At 56.0% G+C, this 21920-nt stretch overlaps 1 protein-coding gene across 5 annotated transcripts in view; it reads right to left on the bottom strand.

Annotated features, from left to right (window-relative positions):
* RGS3 (regulator of G protein signaling 3) overlaps nt 1-21920 on the bottom strand; it is a 134859-nt gene that overhangs the window by 17842 nt on the left and 95097 nt on the right. Inside the window, exon 1 of one of the 5 annotated variants that reach the window (XM_043453514.1) lies at nt 15576-15688. The exons of 3 other annotated variants lie outside the window; for them this stretch is intronic. The gene's annotated coding sequence lies outside the window, so the exon portion shown is untranslated. Of the gene's footprint in view, nt 1-15374; nt 15526-15575; nt 15689-21920 lie in introns of those variants that run through there. One more of the 5 variants, XM_043453515.1, reaches the window with a different exon arrangement.

Below are 21920 nucleotides of genomic sequence, written 5' to 3'. Positions count from 1 at the left end.
AAGTCAGGGGTGTCCCAGGGGCACAGCCACACGGGAAAGTGGGTCAGGCTTGGGCAAGGCTGGGCGCCCCCATCACAGGCAAGGACTTGGAGTGCTGGACCGGGAACTGCTCAGAGCCCAGGTTCCGTCCATGAAGAGGCCACGAGGACATGGAACTAATGAAAGAGGAAGATGCCACACATTTATGGGAACTGTACAGATAAGGACACACACACAGGCGGAGAATTTCAGGGTAAATGTCTCAGCACATAGGTTAAGAGTTCTTACTGTAAAGACCACTCATGTCCATTTGATGGATGAAGAAGCTGGGCCCAAAGAGCAAGGACTTACCCTCTATGGCACAGCTGCCAGAGACTGAAAGGCTATGCCTGCAGCTGGGAACTCTTCTAAGCCCTGGGCCTGCCAGGCCTCACATCTGGGAGTAAGGGGCCCAGCCACAGCCCAGGGCAGCTGCCACACCCACGTGTCAGGGGTCACAGTGGCGTCTGGGAGTAGCAGAGTGGATGTGAAAGGCCAGCGGGGTAAGAACCACCGCCTGGGAGGATGAAAGTGAAAGCCCCTCCCACCTCCACCTCCAGGTTTGGGGGAGGGAGAAAGTTGCTGAGCCAGGAGGGGGAGCCTCAGAGTCTGGTTCCCAGGTACAGGCAAAGACGGGGGCCCACTCACCCCAAGGACTGCCTGCCCTGCAAATCCTGCCCGCAGCTCCACGGTGAAGATTATCCACCCAGGAAACCCTCAGACCACACTGCCCCAGACCCAGGAACTTTGGCGAGCCCATATCCCCACTGCGCAGATGGGGAGACTGAGGCCCAGAAAGGAGAAGGGGCCAACCCAGAATCACACAGGGGGCCAGGAAGAGCCAGTCCCTAAACCCTCTGGACCTCCGGCTCACTACCTATGAAATGGGATAACCAGGTACCCAGGTGACACACGAGGAGAGGACACTATGAAAGTCCAAAGCTCTGAAAGGAGATGGTGGTGGTAGTGTGGGGGTTGTGGTGATGAAAACAATGTCACAAAACTCAAACAGTGGCACATCTTTCTCATGGACCCCTAGAAGCAAACTGTCAAGGCTCCCAGAATCGAAGTTGGCAACTGTGATTCCAGGCGCCCCAATCCAGGAATCTCATCTGAGAACCTTAGTTTGGTCCCAGGGGGGTCAGAGAGACCCTCCACTGAACTGACAGGAAGACAGAGGGCCCAGCCTGGACAGTGACCTAGGGACTTGCCCAAAGGCACCCGTCAACGCAGGGCTAAGCTGGGGTTAGAGCCTGACTCCTGGCTTTCTTCCCAAGCCCCCTTCGGATCTCAGTTCCCAGGGCAGCCCAACTCCTGCCCACCTCCTCCCACCAGCAAGCATTCTCCATCAAAAAAAGCAAACTGTGGGCAACGCCAGCTCCCTGGTGTCCCACATTCTCTCACCTCCCCCTCTGCCAGGCCCCTCCATCTGGAAGCACGGACAGTCGGAAGTAGCAATTGGTGCCCTCGGGGCCTGGCACTGGGCCCCGAGAGAGGAGCAGGCCACCTTTCCCCTTCCTGGGGGTGGAGTGGGGCAGGGCCCGCACCAGCAGTGACTGTAGCCGAACCACCTGCCCCTCGAGAAAGTGCAGCACCAGACCCAAAACCAGAAATGCAAGTCAGCCTGCCTCTGCCAATCCCGAGCTCAGCCGAGGCCAAAGCAAACAAAGCCCGGAGGGGAAGTGCCTCTGCCCTCAGGGGGCCCCCGCCCCGGGGACGCTGAGAAACCACTCAGGACCCAGGGCTCTCACAGCACCCAGCGGTTCCTGCTCAGACAGCCCGAGTCAGACTTCGGTTTTGCTTCCAGCAGTGTCATTTCCTAGCTGTGCAAGAACATGGCCAAGCCTCCCCGAATTCTCCGAGCCCTGATTCCTTACCTGGAACGGAGCCGTGATATCACACCAAACTCACAGGACTAAGTTCATGCTCTTCACGGGGCCCGGCCCCAAAGAAGCATTTGATAAAGCGGGAGCTATTCTTGGTCTAGGCTTATCTTTGTCATTGTTGTGGAGTCGCCCAGTCGTGTCTGACTCTTTGCGCCCCCATGCACTGTAGCCCCCTAGGCTCCTCGGTCCATGGGAGTCTCCAGGAAAGAATACTGGAGTGGGTTGTCATCCCCTTAGAGATCAGTAAACTGAGGTCTCAGAGGCTAAGGGCATTACCTAAGAAATGGGAAGCTGATTCAGTACTGGAACTCCTGTCTCCTGGTCAAGGGTCTCTCCCCACTTCCTTGGATCTTTACACACAAGGGCAGGGGTGCGGGGGGCGGTGCGGGGGGAGGCCCAGGAGTTTAGAGGGAGGGGGAGCAGGCTGTGAGCAATGGCCCTTCACCCAGGCCCATCCCCCACAGGGCAGACATTGGCAAAGAAGGACCAGCTCAGAACAGACCAGGTTCTGTTTCGTGTGAGCCGCCTGAGTAGGCTTGGTCAGATCTGTGTTCCTGGGAAAGCTGGAGTGTGGGGTACCCGAGAGGGCAGAGGGCCTCTGGAACAGAAAACCTCAGAAACCTTAGGGGAGAGGGTTGCAAGTGAAGAGAATTAGGATGGGAAAGGAGAGAAAGGCGAGAGCCACGTTACAGAACGGATGCCAGGCAGGAGCTGGTCCTGGGAGCGGCGAAACAACACAAGCAGAGCTGAGCTATGTGAAACTGCTCTGGGTGGGGTGACAGGTCATGGGGGTGGCGGGAGGACTGGGGTGCACGTGTCCACGCAGTCATTCATTCTCCGGGCACTGAGTTAGGTCCTGGGGTGGGGGTGGGGACAGCAGAGGCCAAGTCCGATGCAATCGCTGCCCTCCCCTGAGCAGAAAAGCAAAGGCTGAACAACTGGTCTTAAGGAATGCGGTGAGTGCTCTGAAGGAAGTGCAGGCAGCTGGGGACACCCTGTTAGGCAGCTGTTACAGCAGGTTGGGGTGCCAAGAATTCATCCAAGATGGCCCAGAGACCAGCTGACTCGCCCAGGGCCCTGGGTCCGAGCGCTCCAAGAGGATGCCCTTCTGCTGCAGAGAGTGTGTATCTCTCCCATCCATCATTTCTTTGGCTCGGCTGGACCAGGGTTAATTCTGTGCATGTCTCGCCTGCTAGAAGCACACAGGAAATGAACCAGGCCTTCTAAATGGAGCTGCTCTTTAGGATATAATCAAATCCTCTCCCCAGTCCAATCCAGGGCTCGGAACAGGCTGGGGAAGGGTGGCAGGTGTGACACCCAGAGGCCTGGCTCACACCACCTACGTCCCCTGGGCCCTGCGGTGGTAGACTGCCGGAAGTGACTTGCCCAGTGTCACATAGCTACTAAACGTGGACCAGGTTGGCTGACCCCAAAGTCAACCTGCAGCTCTAATATGACTCATCACCTCCACCACAGATGCCGAGCTCGAATCTGCCCTCGAAAACCACTTCCTGCATTGGGCAGGGCAGGGCTGGGCTGGGGTGGTGGAGGTCGGGGTTTGGGGTGGGGGGTGGAGTGCCAGGGTTTGCCTCTATCTCAGGGGGGCCCTTCTGCAGGATTTTCAGAAACAGCCTGGACAGAAGGCCAGAAGACCCTGGTTGGAACCCTCACCCCATCATTTGCGAGCTGTGTGATCCCAGGCGGTCACTGCTGGGGACCAAGTCTGAGAAAGGACAGGAAGGAGCTCTGTGAAAGGGAAAGTGGCTGGACAATGGGAGAGGCTACAAGACTCCCACCCAGCCCTTTGAGCTCCAGGCTTGCCTTTTGAGATGGGGGTGCTCCTCTGAGTTTGGCAAGCTGGCTCAATGCCGGCTTCCAGGAACCCCTGCTCAGCCTCAGTCCAGCTCCCCAGGCCTGGCTTCTTGACCCCCGGAGGCTGGAACCACCGCCCTGCCTCTGCCACTAGCTCAGGGCCTCCAAACTGTTTTCCTCCCCGGCCCCCACTGTGATGGGTTTGGCAAAGTCCAGGAGGAGGGAGGCAGCACCATAAAACCAGGAGAGCTCCAGAGACGGAGCCCCCCCCCCCCCGCCTTCACACTTACTGGCTGGGTGACCTCGTGGGTAACTTCTCTGGCCCCAGTTTCCTTAGAGGTAACATAGCATGCAGGGATGGAGTGACTGAGAGGATGTCCACCCAGAGCTCAGCCCTGGGCTGGTGCACGAAGCGCTCCATCAACGGCAGCCAGGACGACCGCAGCACGGCCTGGCTCTGACACTTCCTCCTCTGGATCTCCTCCAACCGAGCCGATGACCCCCTCCTCCGCTCCAGCAGGGGCCTCTCGGCCTGTGTTCTGCTCATCACACCCTGCTCCGGCCCCCTCCCTCATGCACCCTGCCAGGCCCTAGGCAACAACCACCGGATGACACCCAGTACCCGCTGCCAGCCCAGACCTGTCCTCTCTCAGAATGTTCTAGGCTCTGTGGACATAAGAATAAGACATGATCTCTGTCCTGGTGGAGCTCACAGGCTGGAGAGGAAGGACTGGCATGAACTAAGTCATCACCCGCAGAAACAATCTGAAAAACACTATGATCCATAACGTGAAGGCAAACTGGAAGAAAACAGAGGGGCATGTGGGAAAGGCCACCCTGTGAAAGGACCCTGGGGCCGAAATCTGCTCAGGGGGCAGGGAAGGGGTCACAAAGCAGCAAACAGCACAAAGGCCCCCGAGCCTGGAAGGTGAGCGCCCTTGAGGGCAGACACCTGGGTGGTTGGAGCCCAGGCCCAGAGAGAAGGACCCACCAGTATCCCCGACTCGACATGCCCCATTCTGAACTCATGACCTTCCCCCAAGTCCATTCCTCCTCGCAGAGTCTCTGAGTCAATCACACCCCCACCAGGTGCCCGAACCAGAGGCCTGGGTATCATTCTCTCTTCTCCACTACCCCCATGGCCAATCAACAAATCGTCCTGATTATCTCTCGTAAAATCTTAAGAATCTTTCCACCGGGGGAGGTTATGTGTGTGCAGGACAGGAAGCATTGGGAACACTCTGTACTTTCCTCTCAATTCCTAAAACCACTCTGAAAAATAAAGTTGATTAAAAAAAAAAAAGAAGCAGCAGCCACTCTATCTACCTCCACTGACCACCACCTGCTTCAATACCACTTCTTCTGGCCCTGCGATTGACACTGACCTCCCAGATGTGGTCCACACCCCTCTGCTCACTCTCTGCATCCCGCAAGAGGAGTCTTCTAAATGCAAATCTGACCCTGTCACTCCTTGGCTTAAAAACCCTGGTTCCCCAGGGCCCTCCAAACAAAGCCCAAATTCTGTAGCCCTGGAAGAGTCTGGGCTTTGTGAGCTTTGTCACTCCCTCTAGGCTTACCTCTCCCCACTCCCCATCTGAAGTGTTGATGATAAATGAATGAATGAATGAATGGGCAACACAAGAAACTTCACAAACCATCTAAATTGTTATTACTCAAAGTGATAACTCATGAGCCAGCAGCAGCAGTACCTGGGAGCTATTACGAAATACAGAATCTCAGGCCTTAAAGAGATTAGAATCCACATTTAAAGATCCCAGGTGATTCATTTGCATATTAAAGTCTGCAAAGTACAGATCCAGCCTATCGGTTCTCAATAGAGAGACATACTTTAGAATCACCTGGGGTGCATTTTAAGAATATCTGTAACTGGGTCCAATCCCAGACCTACTGGATAAGAAACCCCAACAGGAGGGTCCAGGCATCTTGACTTTTTTCGACTTTCAACTCTCCCCCAGAATTCTGGGGAGTTGCCTCCATTAACAGACAAGGTGACTGAAGCCCAGGGAAGGGAGGCAATATGCCCAAGGTCGCACAACAGAATCAGGACTGGAACCCAGACCAGAACCTGGTATGGTACCAATTCAAATACACGGTGCTCCCTCTGCAAGGAAGCCCATAAAGAAGCAGCAGCCCCTGGCCCACAATGAACAGCCAGCAAGCCCGCCAGAGTCAGCTACCCTGTTCAAGCTCCCTATGAACAGAGGACCAATTGCAGGAGGAGAGAGGGGAAGGAGGAATTTGATCACACACTGAAAATTCTCTGTCCCTGAAGAATCACACCACAACTTGTGGATCTGTCAGGGGCTCAGGAAGGCAGGCAACACACAATAGTGGGGAACATACCCATTGTACTGAAAGCAATACTGAGGCACAGAGGAGAAGTAGCTCACCCCCTTCAGACCCTCTCAAGACAAAGCCAACACACAGGGACGGGGAAGCCCTGAGGACTGAGAAGAGAGGGGACCCCTTTTAGAAACTTTCCCTCCTCTTGGCGCTATCACCTGGCTGAGTCAGAAGAACATGCCCTCAGGCCTGCCCTGCGGAGCCAGAGATGCAGAGATGCTCGCTCCCCTCAGGATGCCCAGCTTCTCACTGGGCAGTCTCTTCGCCCCAACCCTGCAGCCCCAAAGACCCCTTCTATGCCCCAGCCCCCTTCTCAACTGAAAGTCATGCGCGTGGACAGCAGAAGTTCCCCAGGCTCTTCCTGTCTCCGCGGTAACATGCCTCCGCCAGAAGGTGAGCGTGGCCCTGTGGGCCTCTCCGGCCCCACCCTGGGTCTCTCTGCTCAGAAACCGGTTCTCCTGTGGGCCCTGCCACCTCTCCCTTACCCTCGGGCACCCTCCTTCTCTCCCCGATCCGGGTGTGTGCACGTGCGCATTCTCATTTCCTTATTATCTCGCCCTCCTCACGTCCACTTCCTGCCCATCCCCTGAAGCCCAGTTAAAGGCTCCCTGGGATGCCCTAGCTAGAGGGCTCTCTGCTCCCCTGCCAAGGCCTGGCCAGCGCTGCTCGCGTGGCCCTGGGCAGGCTCTGCTTTGGCTCATCAGGATTGTGTCCCAGGCTCACCCACCTCACCCCCACCCCCACCCCCAGAGTTACTCAGCAAATACCTACCCAGGGCCAGCCATACGCCAGGGCCTGTGTGGGGCACTGGAGCCCAACGGTGGCAAGACACGCGTCTCTCCCTGATGGCGCTGGGTCTATGGGTGAGAGCACCCGGTAAAAGGCCCATGTCCATCTCCCATCCACCCACCATCGTCTCAGGGGGTTATGGATGCACAGAGGCAGCAGGAAAGACTGGGGTGGCTCTTGGAGGAGGTGGGCAAGAGGATAGGAGAGGGTGTCCAGGCCAAAGCCAGAGACGACATGGAATATCTGAGGAAGCACAGGTGGTTCTGTGGAGCAGAAGCACGGTTATGTTAAGGAATTCGGACTTTATCCTGAAAGCAATGTTTACTCGGTGTTGTAAAGATAGGGAAGGTGGAGCTAGAGATGGTGAAAACAGAAAGCAATGGAAAAAGAGGAGTGGAGACGGGAAGAGAGAAACCATTCAGTGAGCATCTACGAGATCGCAGGCACTGTGGCCGCCGCTATACATACGTCTCATGTCCAGCCACATTATGAGGTCTGTGTCACTGGCCCCATTTTGCAAATAAGGAATCTGGGACTCAGATAACTTGCGAAACTTAATGCAAGTTCAAAAACTGAGTAAGTAGAGGAGTCAGAATGGAAACATGGTCTGCCTGGCTCCAAGTTGCTCTTTCTGCGGCCCCCTGACCTCCTTTCCTGCCCGCTTCATTCCCTCTTCCTCTCTCCCTCCCCCTCTGCCTTCAGAAGACCTTACCAAGCTCCCAACCTGGGCCCAGCCACTGCTAGAGGCAGTGCGGAGCAATTCCAATGCCTGATCCCTGTTCTTACCCCCAAGTTAGTGGAGATTGAGGGGCGGGTCTGTCTCACTCGGTGGGCAGAGGGCTGGTACAGTATCACCAAACCACCTCCCTCCCAGGGACCCCTTGATATGTGGGAAGAGTCAGAAGCATGTGGTTTCTCTGTGATGTTCTATACTAGGTTGAGCAATGAGAAAGCTCTGCCAAGCCGGGGGGACCCCAGAGAAGGGCACAAATGGCTCTGTGGTCAGGAGAAAAGGATCTAGAATCAGGCAGGGCGGACTGAATCCCGCGTCTTAACCATGTGGCTGAGTCAGTGGTGCCTCCCTCGCAGGGATGCTAGCGGGCAGAAGGCAGGACCTGGGGCATAGCCCTGCTCGGCCCGTGGCCGTGACCTTCTTGCTGCTCAATTCTCCCTCACGGCAGGCACTGGAGACCAACCCAAAATCTCAGGCTTGACTCCAAGCAACAGCTTGGAGAACGGGGAGCACTTTCACAGCCAGGGGTGGAGGAGGAAAGCCTACTGCTGGTGAAGAACAGGGGTCTGGAGACAGGAAAATCCAGGTTCCTATCCTGGCCCAGCCACCTCCTAGCTCAGCACCCTGGGGTAAGCTGCTTGACCTCTTCAAGGCTCAGTTTTCTTATCTGTGAAATGGTGACAGAGGTAGCAAGTACCTACACCACTATACTGTTGGGAAACCACCCAGACAGAAGGGCCTGGCACGTAGTAGGTGCTCAATGTGTGCGTGCGTGCTAAGTCACTTCAGTCGCGTCCAACTCTTTGAGACCCTATGGACTGTAGTCTACCAGACTCCTGTGTCCACGGGATTCTCCAGGCAAGAATACTGGAGTGGTTTGCCATGCCTTCCTCCAGGGGATTTTCCTGGCCCAGGGATCAAACCCACGCCTCTTAGGTCTCCTGCACTGGCAGGCGGGTCCTTTACCACTAGCATTGCCTGGGAAGCCCAGTATGTGCTCAATAAACATTTGCAATTGCAAGGAGGTGATCATATCTCCTTCTTTCATCATCGTCATCACCTGTCCCCTCCCCTGCATTCCACTCCAGGAGAAGGCACTTGATCACTATTATCTGTGCATTTCAGGGTAGGAGACTGAAGCCTATCCAAAAGGCCCTGGAGGCTGGGGGGTAGCTGAGGCTGTGAGCTGACCCTTAGGCTAGGCTAGGTCAGTCTGGCTCAAGGCATGGCCCCAGGTCAAGTGACTCCCCTCTCCAGGCCACCCTCTCCCAGAGGGGATCTCTCCAGCTCTGAATCTCAGCCAGCCTGGGAGGGTCTGTTCTCAGGGCCCAAGGCGAGGCCAGGATCCCAGTGGGTGCATCGAGGGAGGGAGGAGTAGAAAATGCCCCCTTCCCAGAGACCCATCCCCTCTCTTGTCCGTCTGTTCCAGTCCCTAAAATACTCCTCCTTCAGCGCCTGCAGTGCTGGGGGCATCCAGGTGGGGGACTACGGTAGGGGTGGGGGAGAAAACTTAGTGGTTTATCTGGCTACGGGACTCAGCCTCAAACCTGCAGTAAAAAGTCACCCTCCAAGGCCCCAGGCACCTCTGCCTGTCACCTCCATCACTGCCTCCCCAAAGCAGACACCTTGTGTCTCTGCTGGGGCTGATGTCAAGGCTGGGTTTGTCTAGGTTTGACCATCTGCTCCAAACTCACCCTCCTTTCCTGGGGAGCCTGAGTACACTCCGCCTGCTGCTTAACCCTCCCCTTCCCTCTAGGACAGTCCCAGCTCTTTCCCCTGCGTGTTCTGTCCCTGCCAACCCACCTCCCACCACACTTCCCTCTTCCCTCCAGCCAGGCTGAACTATTGGTAGTTCCCCAAACACAGTCTCCTCTCAGGTGTCTCTAAACCTGTGCTCACTGCACTTCCTCCCTTCCTCTGTCCATCTGAGAACTCCTACTTATCTTTCACACACGCATTGCCCCTTGATTTCTGACAAAGGTGATGGTGACCGACAGTGAGAAAGGATGATCTTTTGAATAAACTGGACATCCACCCAGAGAAAATGAGTCTTGACCTCGGTCTCCACCCTATCTAAGAATCTATTTTGAGTGGATTTTAAAGCTAAATGTGAAACATACAACATCCAGAAGATAACATTGGAGAATATATCCAAAGCCTTGTAATAGGCAAAGAAACAGGATTCAATAAGCATTTTCCATAGAGACAAAGATTGACAGGTTGGACTGCACTAAAATGAAGAACTGCTATTCTTCAGAAGACACCCTGAAAAGAGTGAAAAGGCAAGCCACTGCGTGGGAGGAGAGATTTGTAATGTGCATGTCCAACAGTGAACACATATCCAGAATATTTTTTAAGCTCCTTCAAATCAGTAAGAAAAAAGACAGAGGTTCCAACAGAAAACTGGAGAAAAGACTTGAACAGGCACTTTCCAAAAAGATTATCCAAACGGACAGTCAACATATGAAAGGGTGCTAACCCTCATTAGTCACCAAGGAAATGCAAATGAAAGCCACAATTAGATATCACAATAGCTATTGTCAAATCTGTTGGTAAGGACGTGGAGCAACAGGTGTGCTCCTTCGTTTGTTTGAAGAGGGTGTACTGATGTCACACTTCAGAAAATCATACAATGGAATCTACTAAAGCTAATTATATATAACTTTATGACTCAGCATTTGCAAACCTTAGGTGTTTACCCAACAGAAAAGTATATTATAGTGTACCAAAAGACATGCCTGAGAACATCCATAGCAGTACCGTTCATGATGACCGTCAACTGGCAACAACCCAAATGTCCATCAAGGATAGAATGGGTATAGTCACACAATGAAATACCACACAGCAACGGGAGTGAACAGAATAAGACTGCGTCCAATAACACTGACAGATCTCACCATCAAAATGCTGCTCCAAAGAAGTCAGCGTAAAAGAACACATAATCAAGGACTCCACGGACACAAAAGTCAAAACAGGCAACACTACTCAATGAGAGAAGTCAGGACAGGACTCTTTGAGGTGGTAATGACTGAGGTGGGTGGAAGCAAGGGGGTGGGGGAGGTACTAGAATGTTTTGTTTCTTGACCTGGGGAGTTTGTTCACTTTGTGATAATTCATCAGCTACATACTTCCATCCTTGAAAGGAAAGATGTAATTTAACGTTGCAACGTAAAGTTTATTCAAAAAGCTAATAAAAGCCCTCATCCCAGGGTCTGATGGCACATTCCAACTGATTCCTCCCTGTCCTCCCTCCAAAAGCTGCTATCCCACCTTCCGTTCAGCGACTGCCCGCTCTGTGTCAGGTCCCATGCTGAGTACCTCACTCCACCCACGGCATCACATCCGATAACAGCCACCGGTAAGGGAAGACGCCAGGGGCACCCCTACTGCCCCCATGACTCACTGCCAGCGTGCAGGAGCCCGCCCTCCACACACATCATCTCATTGCCTAAGGAAACGCAGGCACCGAGAGGTTCTGGGTCTTGCCCCACTGCAAAGTGGGGAGTCCCGAGCCCAGGCACCTGCACACAACGTTATACAGCCTCCCCTGAGATAAGCCGGAGCATGTGGCTGGATACACAGAGGCGATCCCTATGGCTGGGTTAGAAATCATCTCTCCACCCTGGAGCGGGTGGGCGCAGACTGGGACGGAGACCTGCTCCTTTGACGGACAAGCGTCTGTGCAGCCAGATTCAGTCTCACCTTCTGCAGGAAGCTTCGCTGGGGCTCCCGGGCTGGGCTGGAAGCTTCCCCAGGGTTTCCCCTCCCCAGGCCTCCCCAGTGAAGCTGTCTTGTTACCATTCACTCATTACATACCCATCCCCAGGACTAGACTGAAGGCTGGAACCATACCTCCAGCCCCTGGCCAGTGCGTGGTACATTGTTGGCATCTAACACACGTGGAGGGAAGGGAGAGAGGATGGGGGCAGAAAATGTAATTGTCTTCCAGAGCCGCTATTTGAATCAACGGGGAACTTCATGAATCGAGGTCTGAGTAGTGGAGGTTTCAGAGCTCTGCATGGACACAGTTAAAACCATTAACCTGAAGAGTGGGACAGATATACCACCTTCCATTCCATGTTCTTCTCTGTGGCGGTCTCCAGCCTTTTTTCCCAGGCTGTGGCCAGCCACCTGGCTCCCAGAGGCTCTGCCCAACTCTCTCTGCCTCTCCCCTGCCCCCTACCCTCTGCCACCCTGCCTGGAGTTATCTGAGTTCTGCTATTAGCCTGAGGCCAATACCACCAAGAGGCAACCCAACTCCCATATGCTTGCCTGGAAAATCCCATGGAGGCAGGAGCCTGATGGGCTAGCTACAGTCTATAGGGTCACAAAGAGTCGGACACAACTTAGTAACTAAACATCAACATCAACCTCACCAAGAGGTAACCAAGGATACCACAGAGAGCCAGGGCTACGTGGGGGAGGGTGCGCCTGGTTCCAAATAACTCACCACCACCCCCCCTCACCTTTCTAAGTTGGGAGCCGCTGACAGTTTTCCGGCAGCAGCCCGAGCCCCAGTGCCAGGTGCGGGCAGGCCAGCCCACGGTAGAGGGGGAGGGGAAAAGCCTGGGCCCTCTGGAGCAGAGGGCACGCCTGGCAGCTCTCCACACATCTGGAGCCATGACCTGGACCCCTCGCCAGAGGAGCAGAGTCTCCTGGGACCCCTTCCCCTCTCCTCCCTGCCTAGAAGCTCCAATCTCTAAAGCGGCTCGTGGCCCCAGCCCGCCTCTCCCCCAGTCCTGCCCCCACCCAGCTGGTTGTGCAGGCAAAGGTGGCGGCTCCCTGGGGCTGAGCCTGGCTGGCCTGCTGTGAGCGGCTCCAGCCTCTCCAGGCTTAGCGGGCTGAGCCGTAAGCAGCCTGTTTATCCCTGGGAGGAATGATGGTTTTCCCTAAGCAGTGACATCTTGGAAACCGCCTGGCTCCACAAACAACAACAAACCTCCCAGCCTCAGCCCGGGATCCAGTCTGAAGGTTTCAGAGCAGAAGGGCTTGAGGAACAGGTTGGGGGCCACTTCCCCGAGAAGCCCAACCCTGGCCTTGACTGCTGACTCTCAGGACCCAGGAAGAGGAGAGGGCGTGCAGGGAATGGGAGAGTCTCTGGCAATACCTGGTGCAGTCCCTGGCTGCTCCAGAGGGGAAACTGAGCCAGAGAAAAAAAGGAGATTGGCCTGAGATCATCCAGCCAGCAGGGACCAGACTGCACCTCAGTCTCCAGCCTGTTGACCGGGTCAGGGCTTTCTCTACCATATCCGCTGCTTTTTCAGAGGAAAAAGCCAGTAATGTGGGGTTCCTGGAAAGGAATGTGTCATTAAGGGGGTCCCCCAAAAGTGAGCACCAAGATGAAAGCCAGGTGTTCTGAGTCAGGCAGCTGGCGTGATGGAGAGAAAGCTGGGGGGTGGGGGGGACCCGGAGACCTGGGTTCTCGTCCCCGCTGTGCCACTGGGTCGCATGGAACCTCAGGCAACTCCTTCTTCGCCTGCCTCAGGCCCGCATCTGGCCAGAAAGTAAACACACTCAGCTATTTTAGGGCCTTGGGAGACCCAACGGGAAGTGGCTCTCAGGGTCCCCAGGAACCTAGCGGAGCGTGGACACTCCCTCCTCAGCTGTACCTCTTTTGGGGAACCCGGCAGACCACTGCTTGAGAACCACACACCACCCTCAACCCTCCGATCCACCTCCCTGGTTGGCACCGTCCCGGCGGGGCCCAATCTGAGCTCTAAGCTGCCGTAGTCCACGGGAAAGACCAGAAGCAGGGCATTCAAACCAGCTGGGGCTTGTCCCTTCCACCCTCCATGGCCCAGGCCATAGTGTGGACACCACACAGCCCAGCCCAGCCCAGCCCAGCATGATCTCTGAGCGGGCTTTCCCTGTGGGCTCAACCAGGCTGAAGCCAAGATTTTCCCTGCCTCATCGCCTATCAAATCCCATCGCCCAACCCTTGGCCCCACGGGAGCCATCCGGACTTGAAGAAACGAGGGCCCCTCCAAAGGGACTCCTCACCGGGGCTAGAACTGGTAGTGCCCACTGTCTGCCGGGCAGAGCTAGGAGATGAAGAGGAGGAGCTGACTTGGACATCAGAGCCTGTCCTCAAGGAAACCAACCTGAGCCCTTTTCTGTCACACCCGGAACCCCAGGCTGGACCCTTGGGACCAAAGGAAGAATCAGGCTCAAACCCCACATTCGTAAGACATGAAGCAACCACAGCGGGTACCACCACCATTGGACATGTTCCAAGTGCAGTGTTTGCTCTCGCTAGGGAAGGCTGGGTAGGATTAAGACCTGGAGGGAAGAGACGGGCTTCTTTCCGGGCAGCAGGAATAGCATGTGCAAAGGCAAGAAAGCAAGGAAGGGGATGGTTTCACTGACACCAGACACTGGTGATCAAAAGCCCCCTCGACCACCTCTGGTTCAAAGCCCCGGTGACACCCCCCACAGGGGGGCCACTCACCTCAGCTGCCTCCATCTTCACCACCCCCCTGGTGCAGCAGATGCCAGGCTGGGCCAGGAGCGGGCCCTGCTCTGGAACTTGGCTCCCCATAGGGCCCGCCCTGGGCTAAGCCTTGCCATGTGCTAGGGCTGGGGAAGAGGGGAGGTGCCCCTTCGCTGGGCGTGGAGGACTCAAGGGGCCCCGGTGGAAACTTTGACTGTGGCCGCAGTGCCCTGGCTGGGATCCCATGGGCACTGGTGGGGCAGGCACTGCGGCTCCCTCCTTCCAGGAGACAGACCCACTCCAGCCGTGAGGACAGGGGAGTCCGATAGCCCCAGCTGTGAGGCCTGAGGGCAGTGGCACAATGTGGCAAGTTTTTGGTGAGGGATCTAGGGGCTCCATACTTAGCTAGGCATCTCAAGACAGGAGTGGCAGATTCCAGATTGAATGTCATCGCCGAGGTCGGGGTGATGACACCCACATACCTGGTCCTTGCTGTTCCAGGAGGCAGACGTCCTCCAACCTGGCCCTGGCCGGAGACCTGCCGTGTGAACTGAGGCACAGCCCCTTCACTGCGCCTGGCCCTCCTCGGCCCTGAGTCCCAGGGCAGGGGGATTCTTCTCGGACACCTCAGGACAAGAGGAGAGATGCGGGCTCTCTCCACGCTGATAACAGAATCGGCCTCTGTCTGCTCACAGCACCTAACTCTGCGGGGTGAGCCGGTCCCTAACGACACCCTTCCTCACAGGTCCCAGTGAGAAGCCAAAGGAGCAGGTGCAAAACCTACCCCAAGGGGCTCAGGAGGCAGAGGCTCTCCATCTCTGCCTGGACTTCCCATGGACATTTCAGCAGACGCCTCGGGGATCAGCCACCGCGCCCCTCCTACCCAGACCAGCCCCCCGAGGCCACCACCTCCTTCCCCTCATGGAACTTGGCAAGAACGGCCATCCTGATGCCTGGTGGGCGGTCAGCACCGCGGACTGAGAGCTCCCTCCCCACGCAGTGTCCCGACTTCTGGTCGCCAAACATTCCTTTCTCTCGGCAAGAAAAGCCGGCTGACCAGTCTAGAAGTGGGAGCAGCACACAGTGCAAGCATGCCCCAGCCCTGCAGGGTCCCCACCCGCTAAGACAGACAGACAGACAGACACACACACACACACACGCACACACACACACACACACACACACACACAGAGCTATCTCAGAGCAGAACAGAACATGGTTTGGTAGCAACCTGCCTATCAATGGCTGCCCTGGGGAAGAAACAATAGAAACAGGGGCAGGGGGTGGCCTGGACAAGAGCCCCCAGCCCACCACACACGCACCCTGCCACCCAGGCACCTACCCAGCACACTCCAGCAGGGACCCGGGGACTTCTGGCTGCCGTTCCTGCCAGCCCGCCTGCCCCGGGTCTCCGCCTGGCTCCTCCCGCAGGCGGGCAGGCAGGCGGGCGGCCGTGACTGTGGCAGCTCCCGGCGGCCGTGTCAAGCGGCTGCCTTCCCCAGACAGAGCTCCTTTGTGTCAGCAGAGCTATTTATGGACTTACCCAAGTTCCCCAGGGGAGCGATACCTGCTGGGAAAAGCAGAACCAAATGACCAGGTTCCACCTCGCACATCTAGGTAGCTGTTTTCAAAACCCTTGCATCAGTCGTCCCTCCTCCTCTTCCTCCTCCTCCTCTCTGCCCTCCTCCTCTTCCTCCCCCTCCTCCTCCAGCGCCCTTCCCAAACACACACCCGGTCCAGCCCGATGCCGCCACTCTAAAGAGAAGCTGAAGCTCTTTCCTCCATCAAACAGAAAACTCTGTAATTTCCCAAGACACTTTCATCCGAGCAGGAATCCGGGATGTCTCGAGGAAGAGTCCTCTGCCACCCCGTCCTTCAGCCGGCAAGGGGCCCGGCAGCTCCTTGGGTGACAGGCTCACACGCGCCAGCCCTGACTCCCCGGCCGCACCCGTCCCCAGGACTGGGGCTGCCCCCCAACCCCCGGAGTGCCGCTCTGGAGAGAGAGGTGTCCACTGCTCACGGCGGCAATCCCGGGCACTGAGGATCCCAAGCCGATTGCACCCCCACACACATCCTGAAGGCTCCCCCAGCTGGGGCATCGCAACCCACTGGCCGCAGCTCTGGGCTCCCCCAGCAGGGGCAGGACGGAGCCAATCGCCGAGGCTTTCCGGGCACACCCCCACCCCTACCCCAACCCGCCTCTCATCCCAGTGGGCGGCTGCAATTTAACCCAGGGTCCAGCAGCCAACACGCGCTGACTCCAAGAATGCCACGGCCCCCGCTGCGGGGGAGCGGCTGCTTCAGTCACCTCCCGACCGCACCATCAGCGCAGCCCAACACACATGCTTTTATTTAGCACTTTTGTGTGCCATGTCTGGGCAATCAGAGGTGGACAGAGACCTTGGGGCTTCCTTCCCCCCCAGTACGGGGGCTGAAAGGGGCATGTTACAACAGCCCCAGCATAAGGACCACGAGTGAAGGAGACGTCCCTATCAGCGGGGCCACGGGAGTGGGAGGATGGGGGGCAGCAGGTGAGGAACCGGTTCAGGTTCCAGCTCCAGCCCTGGCTGTCCGGATACCACTGAGCAAGTCCCTACCCATCTCTGAGCCTGGGTCTCCTCAACTGTAAAATGGGACTGACAACCTTTGACCTGCCCACTTGTGGGGTTATCAGAGGATTCAGTGATCGTGGGGCCAGGCACTCTTCTGAGAGTCTGGCCTTCATTGATTCATTTAATCCTCATCGACATCTTGTGAGGCAGGCATTAGTATTACCCTATTTACAGATGAAGGATCCGAGGTGGGGAATGGTAGTGCAAGCTGCCCACAGCTTGTTGTTCGAACACCAGTAGGATTTGCAGGAGCTTCCCAGGTGGCGCTAGTGGTAAAGAACCCACCTGCCAATGCAGGAGACATAAGAGATGTGGGTTCAATCCCTGGGTTGGCAAGATCCCCTGGAGAAGGGAATGGCTACCCACACCAGTATTCTTGCCTGGAGAATTCCATGGACAGAGGATCCTGACGGGCTATGGTCTGTGGGGCTCACAAAGAGTCGGACAGGACTGAGTGCCTAAGCACAGCACAGATCCAACTCCAGCGTGCCCACTCGGAACCACTGCAGGAAGCTGCCTTGCCAGCGCAAAGCTATTTGATGGTGAGGCTATGGCTGCTGCAGACGCTTGTCTGATGTCCTCAAACACACCATGGACTGTGCCTGAGGCTCCAGTCAGGGATGTCTGTTCCATAGCCAGTTCCAACCTGAGCACGCTCACCACCCTCGTGGCCAGCTCCCTGGATGTCAGCCCAGAAAACACAGGGCAGGAGGAGCCCCTATCCTCTTTTTCCACCTCACACCACCTCGGCCACCCTGGGCCAAAGTGCTCTCCCTCTGCGTCTTACTCTCCCTAAATGAGTCTCAGCGTCTCTGAATGTCTACCTCTGCCTGCCTCCCTGCCCCTGTCTCCCACTCTCTAGTTCTGTCTCTCTCACATACACCAGCATACTCATGCATGCTGACATAAGAAAGCATCCTTTATTAGGGTCAACTCAGAACAGTCCTTATCTGAGCTGGGCACTTAACACTCCCCCATCAACACTTCGTCTTGTCCTTGGGGGCAGAGCCAAGGCAGTCCTTGCAGGGCCCAGGAACCTTCCAGATTGGAAGCCTATCATTTGCCAGGTTCCTGGGAATCAGGGCCCACTCCTGTCCTTGAAAACCAAGGAGGTGAGTCTTAGGAGATGGCCAGTTCTAATGGGGGACTGACAGTTCCCAGGAGGGAATTTCTGGCGCTTGGGGTAGGATTTCTCAGTGTGGAGAGCCTGAATATAGGGTCTTCCTTGAGATGAGAGGAGTCCCTGAGTTCAGCTGAGTCTTCACTTCTCAGTCAACATAAAGTTCCAAGCACCAGCTAGAGGCCGGGCTCTGCGCTGGGCCCTGGGGACAGGGTGGAGAGCTGGCAGACACCCTGTCCTCACCAAGCCAAAGGACATCAGGCGCACAGTCAGACTGGCGAGCGCATCATTAGATACTGTGTCAGAGCAGCCCTGCCAGCCAGGGCGCCGAGTCGGAAACAGATCCAGGACGCATCCATCAGGGCTCTGGACCACCAGGATGACAGGGAAAGGGCACAGCAGGAAAGCTCCCTGAGGCCCAGAAGGAGGCCAGGCCAGCCTGGGAGAGCACCTACTGCCCGGGGAGCCCGGGGGACCACTGCTCTCTGCCTCCCCACAGGTCCAGACGCAGATCCACAGAGCACGTGGCCCCTCCCTGTGAACAGCCTGGGCAGGATGAGACAGTCACTGTCAGTCAGGCCACCTAAACCAGAAGGACCCCTGGAGATCTTTCATTCCTATTCCCTTTTTATAGCCAGTGAAGCTGAGGCTCAGAGAGGGTAAGGGACTTTCCCAAGGAAACAGAGCAAGTGAGTGACAGGGCCGGGACCAGAGCTTGCCAACTCCCAGTCCAGCGCTTCTTCTGTTGCATCCCAATGCCTCTCAATTCAGTTCAGTTCGGTCGCTCAGTCGTGTCCGACTCTTTGCGACCCCATGAACCGCAGCACGCCAGGCCCCTCTGTCCATCACCAACTCCCGGAATCTTCCCAAACCCATGTCCATGGAGTCAGTGATGCCATCCAACCATCTCATCCTCTGTCATCCCCTTCTCCTCCTGCCCTCAATCTTTCCCAGCATTGGGTCTTTTCCAATGAGTCACCTCTTCTCATCAAGTGGCCAAAATGTTGGAGTTTCAGCAGCAACATCAGTCCTTCCAATGAACACCCAGGACTGATTTCCTTTAGCTTGGACTGGTTGGATCTCCTTGCAGTCCAAGGGACTCTCAAGAGTCTTCTCCAACACCACAGTTCAAAAGCATCAATTCTTCTGTGCTCAACTTTCTTTATAGTCCACCTCTCACATCCATATGTGACCACTGGAACCCTCAGACCTACATAAATGATGGTGCTGTTCAGTATAGGAGGATCTAGGGAAAACCAAGATCCAGGTGGCCCACAGGGTCAGTACCTGGGTCCTCAGAGCCTGGGCCCCATTCACGGATCTCCATATTTTATGTAACAAACACCTATTTGACACTTAGGTTGTGTCAGCACTGTGCAAAGCACTTCCCAAATACTGACTCATGAAATCTTCATAACCCTGTTAGCTATGATGTCTAGTGTCCCCAATTAGCTGTTGTCGTTTAGGTGCTCAGTCATGTTCATCTCTGTTGCGACCTCATAGACTGTAGCCCGCCGGGCTCCTCTGTCCATGGGGATTCTCCAGGCAAGAATACTAGAGTGGGTTGCCATGCCCTCCTGCAGGGGATCTTCCCGAACCAGGAATGGAACCCGTGTCTCCTGAATTGGCAGGCAGATTCTTTACCACTAAGCTACCCAGGAAGCCCATCCCCATTTTACAGAGAGGTAAACAGAGGCAAAGAGATGATTAAACTTGTTTAAGGTCACCAGCAAGTACAGAGCCACGGATCGAACCCAATCCACTGTGCCCTGCACCACTGCACAAGGCGGCCCATGGAACAGAGCCCTCTGGCCACGTACCGAGAAGCCTGCTGGCTACACAGCCCGACCATATAGGCAAACGTCTCGCTGTTCAGACAAGCTGGCAGCAGCTTCCAGGGCTAGGACCAGGGAGGGTTAACAGGGAGCTAGTGACTGTGCACCTCCCATTTTAAGAGGGGCAGCACCCATCGGCTCCAGGGAGGCCCCTCGGGAGGTGCAGCAGCAGGATACGGCCCGGACGCCCTGGCCAAGCCGCCGCCCTGCAGTGGGACCACAGCATGGCCCCCTCCCGCCGTCTCCCCTCACTGCCTCCTCTGTGTTAAGCCTGGGACACCCGGAGCTGTGTTTGCAAGACCCTGTCCTGAGCCTCGCGCAGATGGAAACCCACCCACCTTCCTTCCCCACACAGACTCCACCTGGGGGAAGCGGGGCCTTGGCAATACCTTCCTCCAAAAAAAAAAAAAAATAAGAGGGTACCTGCCAAAAGCTATTTAATGAGCTTTCCCGTCCCGGCTTCTGATGCAAAGTCCACTGGGTATTTTATTTCAGGGTGGGGAGGAGAGTGACGTCACTACGGCAGAAAACAGGGCACCAAGCCAAGGGAGGCGGGACCCCAGGAATTCCAGAGCGGGTGACAGACTAAGACCACCCCCAGTCCCCACCAGCAGCGGCTCAGGCTTTCACTTCCTTGGACAGTGAAGGGGCCAGGCCTGTGTCATCTGTGACGGGGTTATTGGAAGCTGGGGCCCAGACGCAGAGGCCCCACTTTCTACAGAACCCTGCCCCTCCTTCAACCTGTGACAGAAGAGACTGATGGCCGTGGGCTGCCCTGGGAAACTGTGGAATATCTGTATATGCCCCTCCAGTCCAAGCTCTGAATTTGCTAACCCACTTAGGGAGTTCTGGGCCTTTAACTCACTGGGTCTCAGAGCCTTGGTCTGGGGGTCTACAAGTCTCCATGCACAAAGGCCATCCCCACAGAAGAGTGGGCCAAGAGACACTTATTGATTATTTCAATAACTACTGAATCCTTATCATGTGCTTGGAACTATGGGCACAAACAGAGGGGTAGCCTGCTCCTGGGCTCTGACTTGGAGGGTGGGCACAGGTGACCTTGGTGCTGACACTTCCAACAGGAACTGTGCTGCCAAGTTCTGGCCTCTCTGACCTAACACCAGGGCAGAGGACACACTCTCCTACCGCTTGCTAAGGGCATGCTCTTGGCTCTTCCTGGGGGCCCTTGCCTTGTTCTCGGGGGCACATGCTGCAAGTGGGGGGCTGGGGCAGGACAGAGCAAGCATCCAGCCTCAGGTTCAAATCCACAGGGAGTTCTGGACTGCAGTCTGCAGAACCCAGGGCAGGTCCCTTCCCTGTTACGGGTCTTAGTCTTCCATCCCTAAAAAGAGGCTGGAGATGGGTGTCCAGTAGCCCCCTGGGTCCACTTCTCCCCTTCAAAGTCAGTCCCAGGTCCCACAAGCTCCTCTCCCTAAAGGATTAGGTTCTGGCAGGGGTATTTAGAAAGAGCATAGACTTTGCAGCCCCCCAAAATTTGAGTGTGAGTCATCTTGGGCAAGTCACTTGAATGTCTCTGAGCCTCGGTTTCCTAATCTGTAAAATGGGGCTATTACTGCCTGCCTCAGTAGGCCCTGTGGGAGAAGGAGAGAGGTAGTGCACGTAGAATGCCTGGCACTCGATAAATAAGAGCTATCGCTATTGTATTGTCATTGCTGCTGTAATCATCTGTCGAAGGACAGAATTGATCTGGAGTGGGTTGGTGAAGAGGGTAATGTAAAATGCAGAAATAGCTGTTGAGGGTCAAATAGATGAAGGCCTAACACGGTGTCTGGTTCGACTAACAGCTGATAATCACTAACATTTATGAGCAACAAGCTATCTTTATTCCCATCCTACAGATGGCAAAGCTAAAGGCAGAAAGGTTACATGGCAAAAGCAACAGCAAAAATGGCAGCATGGCGCCAAGGTGCACGCTCCTAAGCCGCGTGTCCTGCCCTGACTCGTGTTCCCCAAGTGTCTCTGCTCCTGCTGTCGGCCGCTTCATCAGCAACTTCAGGCAGCAAGGTCACTCTCCAGTCTGCTCATGGGACCTGCATCTCCCAACCACAGCGAGGGGGAAGCCCGCGTGCAGCAGAAGCCAGGGGTCCAAAGGCCCCCAGCAGAGCTGCTCCTTGGAACTGTGGCCGGCCGGCTTCTGCCTCCAGCCCAGGGCACGCGTGGCAGTCACCGCAGCGGCATCAGCCTGACCTTGGGTGGCTACGGCAGCACGAGATGGCCAAAAGCCACCACTATCTTCTTTCCTGGCTCCAGTCCAACAGGCCACTCGTCCGCCTGGGATTTCAGGCTTTGGGAAGGAATCC

This window comes from Cervus canadensis, chromosome 30, assembly GCF_019320065.1.
Source record: "Cervus canadensis isolate Bull #8, Minnesota chromosome 30, ASM1932006v1, whole genome shotgun sequence".
Lineage (NCBI taxonomy): Eukaryota > Metazoa > Chordata > Mammalia > Artiodactyla > Cervidae > Cervus > Cervus canadensis.
This window is presented reverse-complemented; position numbering and strand designations above follow the sequence as displayed.